This window comes from Macaca mulatta, chromosome 6 (genome assembly GCF_049350105.2).
Source record: "Macaca mulatta isolate MMU2019108-1 chromosome 6, T2T-MMU8v2.0, whole genome shotgun sequence".
Lineage (NCBI taxonomy): Eukaryota > Metazoa > Chordata > Mammalia > Primates > Cercopithecidae > Macaca > Macaca mulatta.
Genome location: NC_133411.1, coordinates 64,330,628 through 64,349,595, shown reverse-complemented (window position 1 = coordinate 64,349,595; position 18,968 = coordinate 64,330,628). Strand labels below are relative to the sequence as shown.

At 44.2% G+C, this 18,968-nt stretch overlaps 1 long non-coding RNA gene across 2 annotated transcripts in view; it reads left to right on the top strand.

Moving 5' to 3' along the window:
- LOC144341424 (uncharacterized) overlaps nt 1-18,968 on the top strand; it is a 127,539-nt gene that overhangs the window by 51,496 nt on the left and 57,075 nt on the right. For both annotated transcript variants that reach the window (XR_013418344.1, XR_013418346.1), the window contains exon 3: nt 1,383-1,456. This is a non-coding gene — a long non-coding RNA (uncharacterized LOC144341424). The remainder of the gene's footprint in view (nt 1-1,382; nt 1,457-18,968) is intronic.

The following is an 18,968-nucleotide window of genomic DNA, read 5'->3' as shown; positions in this document are numbered from 1 at the left end:
CACTATGCCCCTTGCTTTGGGCCCTGAATCTGAACTATTTCTGTGGCAGCTGAACATGTCCAGGGGGAAACTTCCTGGTGAAAAGGCTGTTAGCCTTGAGACAACATTTTGTGAAACAAAACACAGCAAATGTTCTCTGAATGTCACCTGAAGACCTGACTTAAGCTTCATTTCCAAGAACATATTGCCTGTCAGAAAAACAAGTGCCATATAAGGAATTCCATTAATCAGCCGAGGCAGGCAGGCGCCCGGACACACCTTTTCTGCTGAGTGACTCATCTGCAGGAGGGAGCTTGATTAGAAACAAGGGCAGCTTGCACTGTACTACCTAGTCTCGGGCTTTGGGAAGGGGAATACCCCTGTTCTATGAGACCTTCCTCATCACTCTAGAGATAATCTTGCTAATCCCTTCATGGCCAACGCAAACTGGCCAGTGCAATGGAAAACCTAATGCTACAATCTAGATTCTTGGAGTTGGGGATGACCTTGAAGTCCTTAGACTTATATAATGTTACATATGAAGAAATTGTGCCCCAGCAGGTGACTTATCCAAAGTTACCAGCTGCATGGTGACAGGTCAAAGTCTAGCTCTGACCTCTGCTAAATCCTGCCTTGTGCTTTTGCCCTGCAGCATGCTAAGCTATAATTTGAACTCTTTGGGCATCAACACTAAAATGTAGTGGTACTTAGTTGATCAGTTTAGCCAACTAGCAGAGAGTAGGCTGGAAGAGCTGAATATATTTTTTGAGGCTGGGGAAGGGTTTGGGAGGTGGGATATAAGTGCAGGGGTAGGGAGAGACAAGATATGACTTTAATACAGTCAGAGCCTGCAAAGCACTAGGTCAAAGCAAACTTCTCCCCTTTCTCCAACTGTTCCACCAAGCTTGTTGCTAAACTTCTGTTGTCATTATTCTCTGGCCATTTGCTATTCTAATTATTCATCAACCAGTCATATTCTAGTGCTTTGAAGGGAATAGGTATGGATTCCAGACTTCCCAAAATTTTCAGAGAAAAGAACCTTGGGTACCATCTAATCCAAATGACAAATGAGTAAACTGAGACTTCAAAGATGCTAAGTGATTTGTCTGTGGCAGTGCTTGTCCAATAGAACTTTCAGCAATGTTGGAAATGTTCTATATCTGTGCTGTCCAGTGTGGAAGCAATTAGCCTTATGTGGCCATTGAGCACTGAAAATGTGGTTAGTGCTACTGAGGAACGAGGCTTCTAATTGTATCTAATTTTATTTGATTTAGATTTAAATAGCCACATGTGGCTCGTGGCTACCATATTGGACAGCATAAGTCTAAGGTCATAGAGCTTAGATGCAACACAAGGTCTCTGATTTTAAAGCATTTTTTCTTTCCCCCACTACCCCCATGCAGAACTCCAGGTCCAGGTGGGCTTTTTCCATGGAGCCTGAGACTTATGATGCCAGGTGCCTGGACAAAGCTTCCAGGTAAGCAATAGTGGTTGCTGGTGTCCTGTGAGCTGTCCCAGAAGGCCAGGTAAGAAGGCACTTCATCCTAATATTTGGAAGTACGAGCTTCCCCATGGTGGGAGGGGAATAGAGAAGCCCATGCATTTATTCTTTCTTTAATGAAACACTGAGTGTCCACTATGGGTCGGGTGTGTGCTAGCCACTGGGGACTAAAATGGTTACTTGATATGTTTACTGATTTGGCTTCCTAAAGATGAGTGGTAAAAAGTGCCACATGAGCTCAGAGATGAGAAAGCCATTTGTCACTGGTTAAGAAGTCCCCAACTTCCTTTGGCAAATACTCTCTGTTGTGCCGCAGAAACAGATGCCTATGACAGGCTCACGGTGATCAGTACTGACAGAGCCTGTGCTCACTCAGCCCCTGCATGCAGCCTCTCAGACAACAGCTTGATTTCCTCTAGGTCCAGACTGGTTTCTTTCCATGAGGGAGTGTAGTTAAATCATTGCTGGGAGGATGATTACATGGGTTGTTTTCATTTAATTTAGAGGTCCAAGCTCCACAGAGAGTAAGCCACAACATTATTCTGACATCTGTGTAATGTAAACTTGCTCCATCCTTTCATGGCTGTCAATGAGTTCTCCGTAGAGTGCCTTGAGGAAAATTACTTACAGTCCTTGTTAAAGACTTTTAACTGCCTCTGTGTGTGCGTGTGTATGTGTCTGCACATATGCACACACATGTGGGCATGGGGGCATTCATGCATTGAAGGAGTAACAATGGTTATGACATAGTTTTAAAAAAAAATCCTCATAGAACTTGAATATGGTCTAAAAGAGACACAAGTATAGAAATAACTGAAATTCAAAGAAAAGTGAGATGAAAGATAGGCATGGCATTCAGTCATTCATGTTGGACAGAATCAAGGAAAAATGTATGAAACAGGGAGCCTTGGGAGTTCTTGATATATTGTCAGACAAAGATGGAGGAGGGCATTTCAGATGAAGAAAATGGCAGAAGCAAAGAATCAGAGGTAGGAAGGCTCAGAGGGGAATGACGAATATTGGATTAGAACATGGAGACTACAGATGGGGCAATAATAGAGGGCCAACCAGAAAGGTAACTTGGGGCCTGATTGTTAGGCTAAGGAATTTGGACTTTACTTTGTTGCCAAGAGGGAGCCACTATAGGTGTTTGAGCATTAGAAGAATACAATTAATCTGAGTAATGTCAACTAATATAGTGACAGAAGGATGGAGCATGGTGGGGAGAAGCTGAGGTCAGGAAATCAGTTAAGCAGCTATTTGTGTAATCCAGGAAAGAGGGGCTATGGTTCTGAAGAAGACCTGTGGCAGAGGATAATGCGTAGCTAATATGTAGCTTTTTACCTGATTGAATGAAGGAAGAGGATTGGAGTAAAAAATGGTGCCAAGATTCCAAGCCTAAATGACTGAAGAAAGATACCATCAAGAGAAATATGGAAATCAGGAGGAAAAGCTGGCTTAGGGGAAAATGACCTTCCTGATGGAAATGTCCAGCAAGCACAATAAAATAGAAGATGGGCATTGAAGGTTGGATGTTGGGCCCTAGGGAGTAGGTGGGTAGAGATGTAGCTCTCAGCCTTCAACAGGAGGCTGCTGAGTTCACAGGAGTTCATGAACAAACCAAACAAGAAGAGGTGGGGTCAAGGTAAACCTTAAGAAATGGTGGAGGAGGCCAGTGAAGGAAAGAAGAAGTGGGGAAGAGCAGAAGAGCAAAATACTGCAGAGCCAAGGGAGGAGAACTTATATGGGGGGCCAGTCAATTCAGTCTATGTATTCGGCTCCTGTCGCTGAAGATTCATTGATGAACAGACAAATCTGGTCCTTCTCTCTGAGAAGCTTGCTGTCCAGTGGAAGAGACAGATGAGTCAAGTAAGAAACTAACAAATAATTGCAAATGACAATAATGGTTATGAAGGAAATAAGCTGGCTGCTGCGATAGAGGGTATTAAGAATGGGTGACACGTCATTTTAGAGAGGTGGCCAGGGGAGACCTCTTTCAGCAGGTGCTGTTCCAGCTCAGATGTGCAGGTGAAGAAGCACCTGGCCAAGGAAGAAGAGTGGATGGGTTTTCCAGCAGAGGGAAAAGCAGGGCAAAGCCGCTGAGACAGGAAAGAGCTTGACACATGAGAGGGCAGCAGATGGCCGGGGTGATAGGCGCACAGAGACCGGAGAGGAAGGGGACACGTGATAGAACTGGAAGGGTAAGATGGGGGCAGATGACATAGTCCATAGTAATAAAATTTGGACTTTATATTAAGAGTGAATTTCACAATTTCAGTATGAAACTGAAAACAGAACTTATGGAGAGTGAGGACAGGGAGAATACCATTGGATTCAGCCTTGAGGTGATCTTCAAGAAAGCACAGGAGAGAGATGGTGGCTGAAGTTAGTTTGCAGTGTTGAGAGACTTAAAGCATCTCTACAGCCCTTCCTGGAGAAGTTTGGCAGTCAGAGAGGGCAGGGAGATAGATATTCTTGGGAATCCCACCAAAGATCATACTCGTCTGGGACACCTAGGTGACCAGGCTGATAGGCACATGCCAGGGCTTGTTTGTATTGCTGTAGCTGAAATCGTAAAGGAAAATGGGACACCCAGCCACTGCTCAAAGCCATTCCTTAAGTCCCTGGAAAGGCCTAGTAGAAAACCAGCATTCTGCATTGTACAAAGATAAGGCCAGAAGCCACCAGTAGGGTTGGCCCCTGTCTGGCTGAGTGGCTGGCTTTTGCCCTTCACAGCTGATGGCAAGGACCAGGCCATGGAGATGGATTAGGAAAGCCCCAGGCCTGGACAGCCAGTGGGGGAAGAAACTGTGCCATCCTGACTGTCACTTCACACAGTATGCTTGACTCATGGGTGTCGACAATTGCACTGTAATTGTAATTATACTAGGCAGTGTTTCATAATACCTCCTGTCAACTGATATTTCGTAAAAGGCCATGAAGTTTTAATAGTTGGCTCTCTCTTCAAGAGAGCGCTTAGCTTTTAAACCCGAGCTGAAGGAGGCTGAGTGGGATCCAGGTTATAATTATAAGGGTTGAGAAGTGGCTGGGAATACTATAAATGCCAAATAAAAAGGAAACTCACTAATATCCAGGGCCTGTTTGGGGAGAAGGGCTGATTCAACCCTCTGCCTGCTGCCCTAGCTCCATGAACTCCTGGGACAAAAAGCAGAACCAGGTCCCTAGTTGCAATGGCCTCCCAAGCAGGCAGAAAGACCAACATTTGCCTCCTTGACTCTCTTGGAAGGCCTCAGTTTGTGTGCTCGGGTTTTGAGTGGAAGTCCAGGGAGGAATCAGTGGAAGGGGCGGAGGAGACTCTGTGCCAGTGTGCTCTGGCCTAGGGGGAGCAGCGTCTCTCAAGCCCCCTGTGCATAGTGCTGTCCTCAGCCCAGAGCCTCTGATGATACCTGGGCCTGGCCTTGCCCTAGACCAAACACACCGGGGTCTTTACCAAGGAACCTGAGTTTCAGAATTAAAAAAAAAAAAAAAAAATTTCTCTGGTAGGCTGAAGAATGCATCCACCCCCAACAAAAATGTTCTAATTCCTGGAGCCTGTGATTTTTTTTTTCTAATTTCCATAGGTTTGGGGGGAACAGGTGGTGTTTGGTCACATGAGTAGGTTCTTTAGTGGTGATTTGTGAGATTTTGGTGCATCCATCACTCAAGCAGTATACACTGAATCCAGTTTGTAGCCTTTTACCCCTCACCCGCTTCCCAACCTTTCTCCCCAAGTCACCAAAGTCCATTGTGTCATTCTTATGCCTTTGCATCCTCATAGCTTAGCTCCCATTTATGAGTGAGAACATACACTGTTTGGTTTTCCATTCCTGTGTCACTTCACTTAGAATAATAGTCTCCACTTCCATCCAGGTTGCTGCAAATGGCATTAATTCGCTCCTTTTTATGGCTGAGTAGTATTCCATCATATATCTATCTCTATATATATGAATTATGATGTATTCCATCATATATATCTATATGAATATATGATGAAGAAATTGTGGTATACGTATATACACTATATATATACAAAAATACAAAAATATAATTATATATATATATATACACCACAATTTCTTCATCCACATATTGATAGACATTTGGGCTGGTTCCATATTTTCTCAATAGCGAATCTTGCTGCTATAAACATGCTGTTATATGGTGAAAGGGACTTTGCAGGTGTGATTAAATTAAGGGTGTTGAGATGAGGGGATCACCCTGGATTATCTAGGTGAGCCTGATGTAACCCTTACTGGGGAGGAGTCAGAGGCCAGGGACAAGGGAAGCAGAGATGGGAGTGATGATGCCCTTTGCAAGTGGAGGAAGGGTCCATGAGCAGCCAAGGACCGTAAGTGCCCTCCAGAAACCAGAAAGGGCAAGGAAATGGATTTCTCCTACAGTCTTTAGAAAGAAGGCAGCCTTGCCGACAACTTGACTTTGGTCCAGTGGAACTGATTTTGGACTTCTGACTTCCAAAACTGTAAGAGAATAAATGCGTGCTATTTGAAGCCAGCAAGTTTGTGGTATTTGTTTCAGCAGCCGTAAGAAACCAATGCAATCTCCACAGGTGATCCTAGTGATCCGCCAGGGTTAAAGATCTACAATGGAGAATGTTGCCACTCAAAGCAGGACCAGCAGCCTCTGCTGCACCACAGAGATTATTAGAAATGCAGAGTCGCAGGACCTGCCCCAGACGTACGGGATCAGTATCTGCATTTAACAAGATTCCCAGATGATTTGAATGCACGCTTGTTTGAGAAGCACTGAATTCTAGAAAAATGGTTTTCCACACTAGCTTTACTTTAGAATCTCCCTGGAGGTGGGCAGGAATGGGTGGGACAAAGAACTTTAAAAATGCAGATTTCCAGGCCAGGACATGCTGCTTTTGGAAGTTTCTCAGGGGCGGGGTGGGGGGCGGCACGGTGGCTCACTCCTGTAATCCTAGCACTTTGGGAGGCTGAGGCAGGCAGATCGCCTGAGCCCACAAGTTCGAGACCAACCAGGGCTACGTGGTGCTACAAAAAAAATACAAAAATTAGCCAGGAGTGGTGGCATGTGCCTGTAGTCTCAGCTACTTGAGAGGTTGATGTAGGAGGATTGTTGAGCCTGGGAAGTCGAGGCTGCAGTGAGCCAAGTTCGTATTACTGCACGCCAACCTGGGTGACAGAGTGAAACCCTGTTTCAAAAAAAAAAAAAGTTTCTCAGGTGGTTTTAATTTTTAATGTGAAATCAGGGGTAAGAACTAGTGATCTGGGACAAAAGGTTTTCAGATTGAATCACCAAGAGAGGTAGTTAAAAATTGAGGATTTCTGAGTTTTATCCCTGAGTGTCTGATTCAGTAAGTCTGGGTTGGGGCCTGGGAGGATACACTTGTTAACAAGGGAACTGTAATATCAGAAGTGACCTCTGGGATGGGTGCGGTGGCTCCCTGCCTGCCTGTAGCCTTGTTCTGCTCTGAGAGAGTCTGCCCTCCCTCTCTGCAATCTGCCCCACCCCAGCTAATGGCTCATCTGTTAGGACTTCCCTTTACCTACCCTAAGCAGAAAAGTTATATGATAGGCCCTCAGGAGGATGTAGTCCTGAGGAGGTGGCTGGGGAGCGGCCAGGAAGTGCTTCTTGGGAAGGCGGCATCATTCTTGATTAGATTATTCATCCCAGGTCCTGAGAAATAGCTTTCGTGGTAGCAGAGGAAGTGAACCAGCCATGCAGCCAGGTGCCAAGGAGCAGCCGGAGGTGGGGAGTGTGAGCCGACCCTGCCTTGCCCAGCCCTGCCCAGCCCTGCCCTCACTGTGCTCCTGTGGTTCCAGGCCCTAAAATTGCAGCCTGGAATGCCACAGTGTCTGTCCCATAGCAAACTGCTCCCTCCTTGCCTCCCCACTCTTTTTCAATCAAGTATTATTCTATTTTTAACATAGGTTCTGAAAACAATGCTCTCATCCAAAGGACCTGCAAATGTTAAGCACTGTGAAAAAAAATCTTACAAATCATACTGATCCCAAACCCAACCCATTCTTGTTTAACATTAAGGCCTCACATTCATTTGCTAATTACTTATTGTTTTCATAATAATATTACTGTGTTGAATCCTGGCTGTGCCAGTAGTTGCATGGTTTTGGGCAACTCATCTAACCTGCCTGAGATTATTTCTTCAACTGTCAAGGAGGAATATTTGTACTTACTTCAAAGGCTGATGTGAAGACTTAGACAATGTACCTAAAACACTGATTGAGGTAGTCTAGTACCTCAATCAATGACAGATGCTATTACTAATAATCATTTCATCTGGGAATGAGAGCCAATCACGTAAATTAGGAAGGTTCACTTCCTAAAGTACCTTTAGAGCTAGTTGAAGGGAAGGGGGATCTTCTTCCATCTTGCAATAATTTTCTGGAGACTGGGTGTGAAATCAGAAAATTTATCTGCAACTTGAAAATAAGTGAAAGAGGTTACCAGGGGTTTAGTGCTAGGCTGACTTTCTATTGTTTGAGCTACCTTACAGCTCTAGAGATCCAGTTCTTAACATGTAGGTTTTATCTGCTGGAGATGAAAATAATTTCTGTCCCTTAGAAAAGATAACCCAAAAGTTATGTTACAGTTTATGGCTCTGTTGGACATTGACCAGCTTTGTGTTTGACCTGGCAATCTTATCCTAACATTGCCTCTAAATACGTAGCTTCTCAAATGCTCTTCCATCAGTGCTAATTGGATAAAGTATTTGGTACACATTCATTTTATATTTACATGAGAATCATGATTTCACCTTTTTGAAAGCGTCTGCTTATATGCAGTTTGTACAGGGCTTGAATTCTTGGAAATATCAGTTTTGAGAGAGGTCTGAACTGGGTTCCACGTTACAGGTGTTTTTCATGTTGGAGCATGCACAGGATAAAAAAAGGCAGAGGTAGGTAGAGATAGGAGCATTTGTACATTGATTGTAAGTTATAATTTTATCTCTCACTTCTTTCTTTGGTGCCAAAGGACTGTATTCATATTGTAATTATAGCAATTATCATGTATACCATAGCTAAATATTTATGTGTCTACCTCTTCATTAAATAGTGAGCTCTTCGAGGAAAGCAATTGTCTCATGCATCTTTGTATTCCCAGCACCTAGCACAGAAGTCAGCACTTGGAAGCAAATAAACATCTAATTGAAATGAACAAAGTTGTCTAGGTCCTTGCTACTCCAAATGCAGTTGTGGACCATAAGCACCCACATCAGCTGGGAGCAGTCAGAAGGCAGAATCGTAGGCCCACTCCCAGCTCACTGAGTCGGGATTATCATTTCACCAAGATCCCTAGGTGATTCTGCACACTGTTCTAGCCGATTGTTAGTTTGGGGGCAGTGGCTCTGCTATTATGGAGAAATGAGATTTGAGTAAAGAAGGCTGTAAAGTGATTGTCCCCAGTTTTACATCAATTTAGCTATGATTGCAAAATTGAGATCATTGCCTCTAGCATATTGTTGCTGAGATCAAAGTGGGATAGATTGTGCGTCTCACAGTAGAATACCAGTTCGTTGATAAAAGCTGTGACTTTTGGAGGGCAGAGCCAGTAAGTTTGGCTTGGCAGGAGGAGTGTTATGTTCTTTGAGTTCAGCTCTACAACCGAGGGCCCCTCTGCCCTGCTTGGTTCTAAGTTGAGCCCGCGAGCCTTTACTCACTAGGAGTGTCTGACTCAATTTCTGTTGGCTCCAAGCCCAAACCAAATGAAGTCTCAGGTTGTCCCTTTGTGGAATCATGATGGTTTAATCATAAATGTGAAATCTCTATTTGTCACATCAAGGTTTAAGTTGTCAGGGATATTTGCCCAATATCCCTAAGGAAAGCCAAAGACAAAGGAAGAAAAACCAGCAGACACTTTTGGGAGTGTCTCAGATATAACATCTTTACAAGGAGAGGTGGTTATTAACTGGCTGAAATCAGTGATACCTTGCAGATAAGAATGTAGAGTTACAGAACAGGGATCTTCCAAAATATCTGCAAAGAAATTTAAAAATTGAAGAATAATAAGAAATTGACTTTTTTTTTTCCTTTTTGTCTGAGCATGCTTCATTTCTTCCTAATAAATCTGCAAGCCTATCTGTAAAAGAATGAGAGTTTTACTTACACTCCCAACAAAGAGATTCAACAACTCAGCAACTCAGTAAGAATCAGGAGAGCAGAGTCTGGAAGTTAGAGGAAGCCTAAATCATCTCATGCAGGCTCTGCAAGCCCAAATGCTTCCAGGGACCAAGAAGAGAAGGAAATGTGAGAAGCAGGCAGCTGGGTGACATTAGGGAACTAGGAAGTGAGTGCTTAGAAAAGTCACTGACATTCACATTTTTAAAACACCACTAGATGAATAAAATAATCTGTAAGCATAATTAGGTACATTTATTTATATTTCAAAAGCCCAGGACCCAGGGAAGGAAAATTTTCTGCCTACGTTCATACAATTCTAACTTACCCATAGTAATGAATATGCCAACTGTTTCAGCTCCTGTTTACCTACTGAGGGGACATTTAGATTGTATTTGTGTACACAACTCCGTGTGTGTGTGTGTGTGTGTGTGTGTGTGAGATAAACCAAACAGCTTCGATTCTTAGAACTGGTTGGAAATTATCTAGTTGCTAAAAACCAAATGCAGTAACTCTAAACCACACAGTGCTGCAGTGAGAGAGTAAAAACAAATGAACAAAACCAGCCATCTTTTCTATTCATCTGGCCAATATTTTTACAAGGCTATAAATAATTGCATTTAGGCTATAAATAATTGTCTTAGATGTTTTTGAAATTGTAATAAAAATCTGTATTTTTAAGAGAAAGATTCCTGAGTTTAAAATTTTAATTGGTTGATTATTTTAAAAAGGGTGGGCGTTCCTAAGAGGAGATGATAATTGGTGGCTGGATCATGATCTTGGCCAGTTGCTCTTCCCTAGTCCAAGCCAGAATGCACCACCAGACTTCCCTCAAACTTGAGTTTAGCAGAACGTACAGGGATTGCTGTTTCTAGCTTCCTGCTCAGTTATATCTGGAAGCTGTCCCCTGTCAGCTGTTTCCAAGCCATGTCGGACATTAGGAGTTACTCTTCTATAAGAAGGTGGAGAAGGAGGCAAGCAACCAGCCACTTAAGAGGCCATTTGAGTCTGCCTCATACAGTAGCACCTGCATTCAGTAGACACAAGAATCCTCTGTTTAGCATGGTTCTGTGTCTATACAATATGATTTTATTATTTCCCCTATGTCAGGTGTTTTGTGTGAATTTTTAAAAATGTAATCCTCATAACAAATATATGTTAGTACAATTGACATCTTCATTTTACAGATGGGAAACTAAGGTTTATAAAGTTTAAATAACTTGCCCATGTGGTTGGGATTGAAACCCAGACCTGTCTCCACAGTCCAAGTTTTTAGGCACTAAGTTATACTCTCTATTCTAGGCCAGGCATCTAAAGGCAACCTTGATTTGCATGGTCTTTGTTTGTTTGTTTGCTTCTATATCTTCTATCAAATTGGCCATTATCCATGGGTGAATCAAAACAGCATCTTTGACCAGGACTTTGACCTTCAAATGTGGAGGATGCAGACCTTTTTTTCTAGTTATTGGGGAGAGGCGGGGTGTGTTATTCACCTGAGAACTGAGTGTTTTAAAAAAGTTTTAAGAGCTCTGCTGGTGAGCCAGTAGAAATAGGTGTTTTGCAGTACTGGTGTCTGAAAAGCAATTTTTCAAAAGGCAAATCCCATTGTTCTGTGGACTTCAGTTATAAAATCAGAGCCACATTCCCACAGGCTAGAATGGAAAAGTCCAGTTCCTGAGTCACTGGGTTGAAAAGTTTTGGCAAGAATTGGCCAAGTGACCTGGCCTGGCCCAGGGACGGCAGAACTCAGAAAGTTACACAATTTTCTCCTGACCCTGGAATCTCCTTTCCAGGGCAAACCCCATTCTTTTTCTTCCCCTTTCCCCTGCATTTTATCAAACTTGTAAAGGCCTCCAACTACCCTTTAGTAACTGTTAGCACTGCTTCCTGTGATTCCATCTACCCTATTTACAGAGTTGAATAATGGAGCAAGGGCTGCAATAGCAGTTTCATGTAGGAATAGTCATCGAATGCAGGTTTATTCTATAGGGAAAATCCCAGATTCCAGACTTAATGCCTCATTTTATGACTCCTGGTAATTTCAGATGCCTGTATATCAAATCTGCCTGAAATATATCTTTGAAGTAATGGAGAATTTAGAATGATGAATTAAAATTTGCCATTTTATTAATTGCATTCTGAGGCCATTTTCCTAAATGCAAGATTTGGGGAATTAATTCTAAGCATGTTTTGGAGTTCCAGCCAATTCAATAATAATCCAAGCAAAATAAAATAATGAAAATCCAAAGACTTTGATTATCTTTAAATTGGCCTATCATATGCTTATAATTCAATTTGAATGCTTTCACTCTCTTCCCCATTCCTTATCCCAGAACAACTAAATATACTTCTTTTTAAAAAAGGTAGGCAGTATACATTTTGTCCTTGTCTATTCTACCTGAGATAAGAGTCATTATGATGAAGGGACCACATACAGAACTGAATCTCTCTGTTATGGCTAAGGTCTGCAGCATAAAATTGAGAGGACTATTGTGCAGTGTATAAGGCACAGATTTCAAAGCCAAGAGACCTGGCTCGGAGCTACCTCTTACTAGTGTGCGCTCTTGGGGAACTGTTTTAAGGTCTGTGGGCCATGTGTCCACATCCGTAAAGTGAGGGCCACAGTGCCTGCTCATATGGTGATTATGTAGGTTAGGAACTGCTGGGACAAAGTAATTGTTCAATAATTACTAGCTTTAGGAGGATTTAAACAAATATAATGGTAATTCTCAAAGTTGAGGTGGGGGCACAATACAGGCAGACTCTTTTTCTTTTTTTTTTTTTTTTTTTTTGAGATGGAGTTTTGCTCTGTCACCCAGGCTGGAGTGCAGTGGTACGATCTTGGCTCACTGCAATCTCCGCCTTCTGGTTTCAAGTGATTCTCCTGCCTCAGCCTCCTGAGTAGCTGGAATTACAGGCGCCTGCCACCACGCCCGGCTAATTTTTGTATTTTTAGTAGAGATGAGGTTTCACCATGTTGGCCAGGCTGGTCTTGAACTCCTGACCTCCTGATCTGCCCACCTTGACCTCCAAAAGTGCTGGGATTACAGGCGTGAGCCGCCATGCCCTGCACTATAGGGAGACTTTAAAGAGTGTATTTGAGCCCCTCAGTGGGCACTTTTGTACCCGCTCCTCCATTATCTCTGTCATGTATACAGGGTAACTTGGTCCTGGTTCCTTTCTCCCTTTCACCCTGCTTCTAGGAGGTTCATATGGTGGGCTAGCTCAAGGCCATACATGATGGTGAAATAAAAGAACTGAAGGGAATTTTCTTTAAATGGCAATACATTATCAAATGCCAGAATAAATGTGTTCACACTCTAAGGCACACACCCACAGATTCTCTCGTAATGATGCAAATGACTAAGAATCATGTTAACTCAATATGCTTTCTGAAAGCAGAAAGAAGTTTTTATTTCCATTGCCAGTCTATGGGAAGTTAGCATTCTGACACTTGAACCCCCTCATAAGGGCTTGATTCTGAGGGGTACAGGAAGTTGAGGGTCTGACCAGAGGCAAGAGAAAGCTCTTTAGGTGTCAGAGTGGGAGCCAGCCAGGGCTGCTGAGCCTGCCTTGCCTCATCTCAGAATTGGCATGACCTCTTGTAGGGAGGGCAAATGGTGGTTACTGAGACAGGGTGGGTGGGGTGTTATAAACCAATGCCAAGAGTTTCTAAAACCCCAAACAGTTGTCAAATAAGAATGATGAGCACCGCAAAATGCCACCACCTCTCCCACCCACACGGAGCACGGCTGCCATGTCCCTGCAGAGCTCCTGGCAAAGCAGCCAACAGCCGCTCTGAGCCTCAGGCATGGCAGGCAGTGAAGCGCTGTTCTCCCTTCTCTTTCTTAGTGGCTGGATGCTTCCCTAGGTGAACCATAACAGCAAAGCAGGCTGATGAGAACAAACTAAAATTACAAGTGACGTCTCTACAGCTGAAGGCAACATAGCCACAGCCCATAGAGGAGACAGATGAAGAAGAAAATTTATTTCTTGGGCTCACTGTTGAGTCTCCCCAGTGACCAATGCTATCTGGGTTATGGGTTGAATGACCGCACATTTAGTTAACTCTTATTGTGCCCTTTCAGTCTCAAAAAGTAATGATTTAGATAATGAATTACATAATCACCTTAGTTATGGTCATAAGCCATGGGACTTATTGTACAGTATATAAGGCACAGATTTCAAAGCCATCCTTTGCTGCCTGATGGGAAGATGTGAATAAGGCGGAAAAAGGCAGAACTTGGGCTTAGGAGCTAGGACAACTTCATAGGTGAAGAGCAATCAAATCAAAATTACATCCAGACAATGCAATGAGCTTGGATCCATGGGTATCAGCATACATCTCCAGCAGGGGCTGACATGGTGGTGGAGAGGGGCTGGAGTGTGGGCAAATGGCAGCATCGTGGCCTCCAGGGATCCCCTGGGTTTGCAGCAGGGCACCAGGCAATGGCTGGGTCTTGGGAGCAGGGCCTTCCTCAGCGTGAAGAATGCGGCAGGAACCAGGCTGGGTTAGAGCAAGGAACTAAGGCAGATTCCAGATATACATAGTGGGAAGCACAGCAGGGGTCCGCTGTGGGGAAAGCTGCAGTCCAGTGGGCTTGTGGGTCCAGCAGGTTCACTCCAGGTGCAGTCTGCTGTGTTCATGCCACACACTTACCTCTGTTATTGCATTTAATCCTCACAGTAGCCTCGAAAAGTGGGTGTTATGTCCCTTAGAGAGGTTTGGCAGCCAAAGCTCAGAGTTTCAGTGGCCTGCTGAACATTACAGAGCCAGGAAGTGGCAGAACCAGGACTATACCCCTGATCAATCCGGATGTAAAATCTGTGCTCTTTTCTCTCCACCATACTGCCTGAAAGATAAGGACTTACTCAGGCTGGCAATTCGGAGAAGAGCATTTGTGCAGAGTAATCCGAAAGTGTGGTGTATTTGGGGTGGGGCCAGCGATGGGGTATGTCTGCAACAGCAGAAGCACATGGCGGAGACTGAGCAGGCAGGAGAGAGGCTGGACAGAAAGGGAGTGGAAACTGGGCTCTCACATGGAGGCAATGGGAAGAAGCAGAAGAGAGACAGCATCCAATGTGGGTTTCAGAAGGATCATTTTGGCAGCCGGGTGAGGACTGGACTCTCAGGGAGGGGTACAGATGCTGTAGAAGAGGAAACCCCTTAAGAGGCTAGTCCAGAGAAATCTTTCAAACGTGTGGCTAATACCAAGTGAGTCCCCAACTTTAAATGCATAAAACCTTTGGGATGAAGTAGAAGCTCCCCAGCAAACCCCATAAGCACCTTCATGACAGTCCTGCTGCCTCTCCAGACACCTCTCCCAGAGCTTCCAGCCCACTCAGCCACCCATGGTTCTGTGAATGCCTGCTGTTTTCTTTGCTGACAGTGGCTTTCTCAGGTTTGGCAAACTTACTCTTAAGCTTCAAATTTCAGGTCGAATATTCTCCCATGCGGGAAGCCTTTCCCTGTTATCTGGCGGGGATTGACCCTGCCACCCCACACAGCTCTTCAAACATGCCTTTATGAAAATGGCTTTCATCTCATTTTATAATGGCTCCCCTTCTTGTCTGTTTCTGAGCTTCTGGAGGGCAATAAGTATGTCTGGTTCATCTTTAATTCCTATTATTTAGCTTTGTACTTGGTGTATAAAAGATGCTTCATAACCAGAACCCTCTTCCCCAGCATTCATGGAGCTGAGAGAAAGACTAAAATTAGTCACAGCTTACCCCTGTTTTCCCTCTGCCTGACACCCCAGCTCCATCTAGAACCACAGGAAATTCTGCACACATATGCATATAAACTATCTGACCCCTCTGTCCAGCCTCTGTCCCTCCCCACTGCGAACAGCCACCTGTTGCTACCTTCAAGCCTACAGGCAGGCACTCCAGCAATGCAGCACACACGTGGGGGCATGGATCTGTGGGAGAGTCCCACATCAGCCCTGGAAGCAGGCTCAGGCCATTTGGACAGGGAATCCACAGTTCCAGGTATGGAAACATGGCCTGGAATTGGGGTGTTTGGGCCCACGATGGCAATGTCCTGTAGGTCCTATGGACTTCTTGACTTGTGGTTAGCAGTGTAACCAGAGAAAGGACAGAGCCAAGCCCTCCACAGTGTGGAGCACAGATCACTCAGCTTTAAATGCTGTTTATTATGCTATAAAATATGTAAGACAGTGAAGATCCGAGATGAAATATTAAGGTGGGAGAAGTAGGGCTACTTTGAGAGAATACACTCTTTAAGAGGATGATACCACAATCCCTAGTGACCAGTTGGCTGAGTTGAGAAAAAGAGAGAGAGAGAGCATGGCAGAGGAGGTGGGGTGGGGGTGGGGAATTGAAGATCACTGCAGGTTCTGTTGGTGGGAAGAATGTATTGTGTTATTAGCTCAGAAGGGAGGAACATGTGTGAGGGTGAATTCAGTATTAGACAAGATAAAACATTTAGGGAGAAATCTTCAATAGTTGGCAATATAGCAGTCAGAGCCCAGGACAGAGGTTGAGGTTAGAAATAAGGATTTGGTAGCCTCTAAGCACTAGGTGATCTTTGAAATTACAGATGTGGCCAAATAGCCCAAGGAGAGTGTAGAGTAGAAAGAGTCTGACAAAGGGAGCTACTAAACAGCTGACAAAGGGAGTCCATGAAGAAGACTGAAGGGAAGCAGCCAGGGAGATATATGGGAATCCAGTGCAGAGGGGGTGATGGAGGCTATTGGAGCCAGACAACAATTTCATAAAAGCAAAAGAAAATCACATTGCCAATCACCAAGTCAAGTATGGAAAGGCTGAAGAGTGTCATGGGATTTTAATAAATAAGAGGTTGCTGGTGACCTTCTTGAGAACAATCTCAGGGAGTGATGGCGGCTGAGGAAAGCCATACTGTATTGAGGAGTAAGTGGAAGGCAAAGATGAGACCGTGTCCGGTTAGTTCCTCAAGAAGTTGGGATATGGAAAAAACAAACAAACAAACAAACAAAAAACAGCCACAACTTGAGAATGACACATTTAGGAATGGTTATTATGTTTCCTGGTTGTGTTTCTTCTTAATATGAGAGAGCCTAGAGCATTTACATGTGGCGAGGAGAAAGAGATGAATGAGAAGGGAAAGTCAAAGATGCAGGAAATAGATGGAAACGCAGTGGAGCAAGGTTCCTGGTACAGGTGGGGTTTCCAGGGGAGCAGATGGGGATTCGTGGGCAGGCGGTTTATCAGGCAGTGCTCTGGGAATCAACGCCTGGGTAAGAAGGGAAGGAAGGAGGGTGGGGTGAAGGGAGCAGTGGGGCTGTGATGCAGCCACAATAAAGGCCTCAGACAAGTTCATGGGGAGCTCTAAAGCTGAGGCAGTCCTCAGGTTTACCCAGAGTTGGGGCCAAGGGCCCAGCCTTCCTATCCCCACATCAGCCAGTCATTGAAGCTTTGCTGCCCTGGGAAGGGAATGTGACCTGGGGCAAGGGGACTCTGCTCAGTCAAAGCACTCGCTAAGGACAGCTGGCAGCTGAGGGCCTCTGCCACAGCCAGGCTTCCAGCAGCTGAAGCCACAAATTCTCATGTCTGGAAGGGGACTCCAGGCTGCAAATGTGCATCAGTCAAGTTTTAACCAGTAAAACCGCATCAGAAGGAGACAGATATTAAGAGATTTATTGCACAGAATTGGTTCACGTGATTATGGGGACTGGATAGGCAAGTCTGAAATCCATAGGGCAGGCTGTCAGAAAAGACAGACTTGAACTCTTGGGCACGGGCCAAAGTTGCTCTGCACAGTCAGAATTTCTTCATCAGGAAGCCGCGGTTCTGCTCTGAAGGTCATTCAATAGAGTGAACCAGGCCCCCAGATAATCTGGAACAATCTCCCTTACTTAAAGTAAGCTTTAAAGTCTCAACATCCATGGCTTCCTCATTCATGTTTTCTCTTCAGGAGCAGGGGAAATGTTTCATTGCCTTTACACCTTCTCTTTCCAATCTTCCCAACTTCCCCATCTCCACCTGTTGGAGCTCCCTGGACTTCCCTCACCTTACTCCCTACCCCCTCTCTCTGCCACTACCCATCACGCACCTTGACTAGCCAGGACAGACAGCCCACCACTAAACCGCTGTCTCTACAGCTCCAGCTCCACTTCCTTCTGCCCTCAGTCCACCCTCAGAGCTGAGCGGAGGTGAGACAGGAGGTGTAGAGCTGTGGGTTGGCCTCCACCCAGAGTCCCAGACGGCTGCCCCTCCATGAGGATTCAGCTTCCACTGGAGCCTCATGAGGAGCAGAGCACTGTCACTTCTGGGGCAATGAAGAGCCTATCGAGTGTCTGTTTCAGGCTTCAGTTTAAGAGCATTAAAATTTGTCAAATGCGATCTGCTGTAGGCTGTCATTTGGAGAATAAATAAAGTCACTGTATAGCAAAGCTTGTGTTGTTTAATCACCGAGTGTGAGACTCACCTATTTTGCTTCTTTTAGACCAGAAAGTAGGCCTCTGGTAATGCACAATGAAGAAGAAAGTGCCCCCTCAACCCTCAAAATAATTAAAATGGCAAGCAAGGCAGATTGTGAATGACTTAGTTATTCTGGGCAGTTTTCCAAGATCAAAGGTAAAACTGCTGTGATGCCAAACTCTTAAATGTCATCATCTTCATAAGCAACTTCCCATACAGATGATTATTCTGCATGTAGAAGCAAGTTTGCATCATGTAGAAGCAAGTGCTATTACTGGCATAAACCTATTTTTGGCAGTTTAATGAAATCAGTCCCTTTCTCCCTCCCCATAACCCATTTCTTGACTCTTCCTCCATCTAAGAGAAACCCACCCAAGTCCAGAGCATACAGAAAAGGAATCAGGCAAAATTAGCTCTAATGGATTAGGATCAAGATTTGAGAAGCAAAGAATAAAACCTAATCTTGGTCATCTCTGGCTTGTTCTTGGTTTTAAAACAATGTCTCCTTGGAGAGCCAAGTTCCCCACAGTGGTGGAGGAGTTTAATTTTTCTCCCTACCGTGGATTTTCCTCGAGTCACATCTTAACAGGACTTCACGACTTCATGACTTCAAAACTCCTCTTTTAACAGCTGAATTATCACAGTATAATTTGAAAAGGGCCAGTAGGATGAAACAAGTCAAGGATCTGGAGGTTAGGTGGGAAGAGAAAAAACATAAAGTTAATATGGTTTTGATCACTTTGTTTTTTTGAACATGTGCTTTTGTCTACAAGTATTTTTTGCTTAGAGTTATTATAATTTTTTTTTTCAATTAAAGTACAAGTTCAGCTACCTTGTTTTTCTATCATCCCCTTTATCTCTCTTTCCCCATTTTTTGGAGATGAGTTCTGGGGTAGATAAAATGTAAGATAAACACAGAATTTGAAAAGTTGATGGTTCCCTGT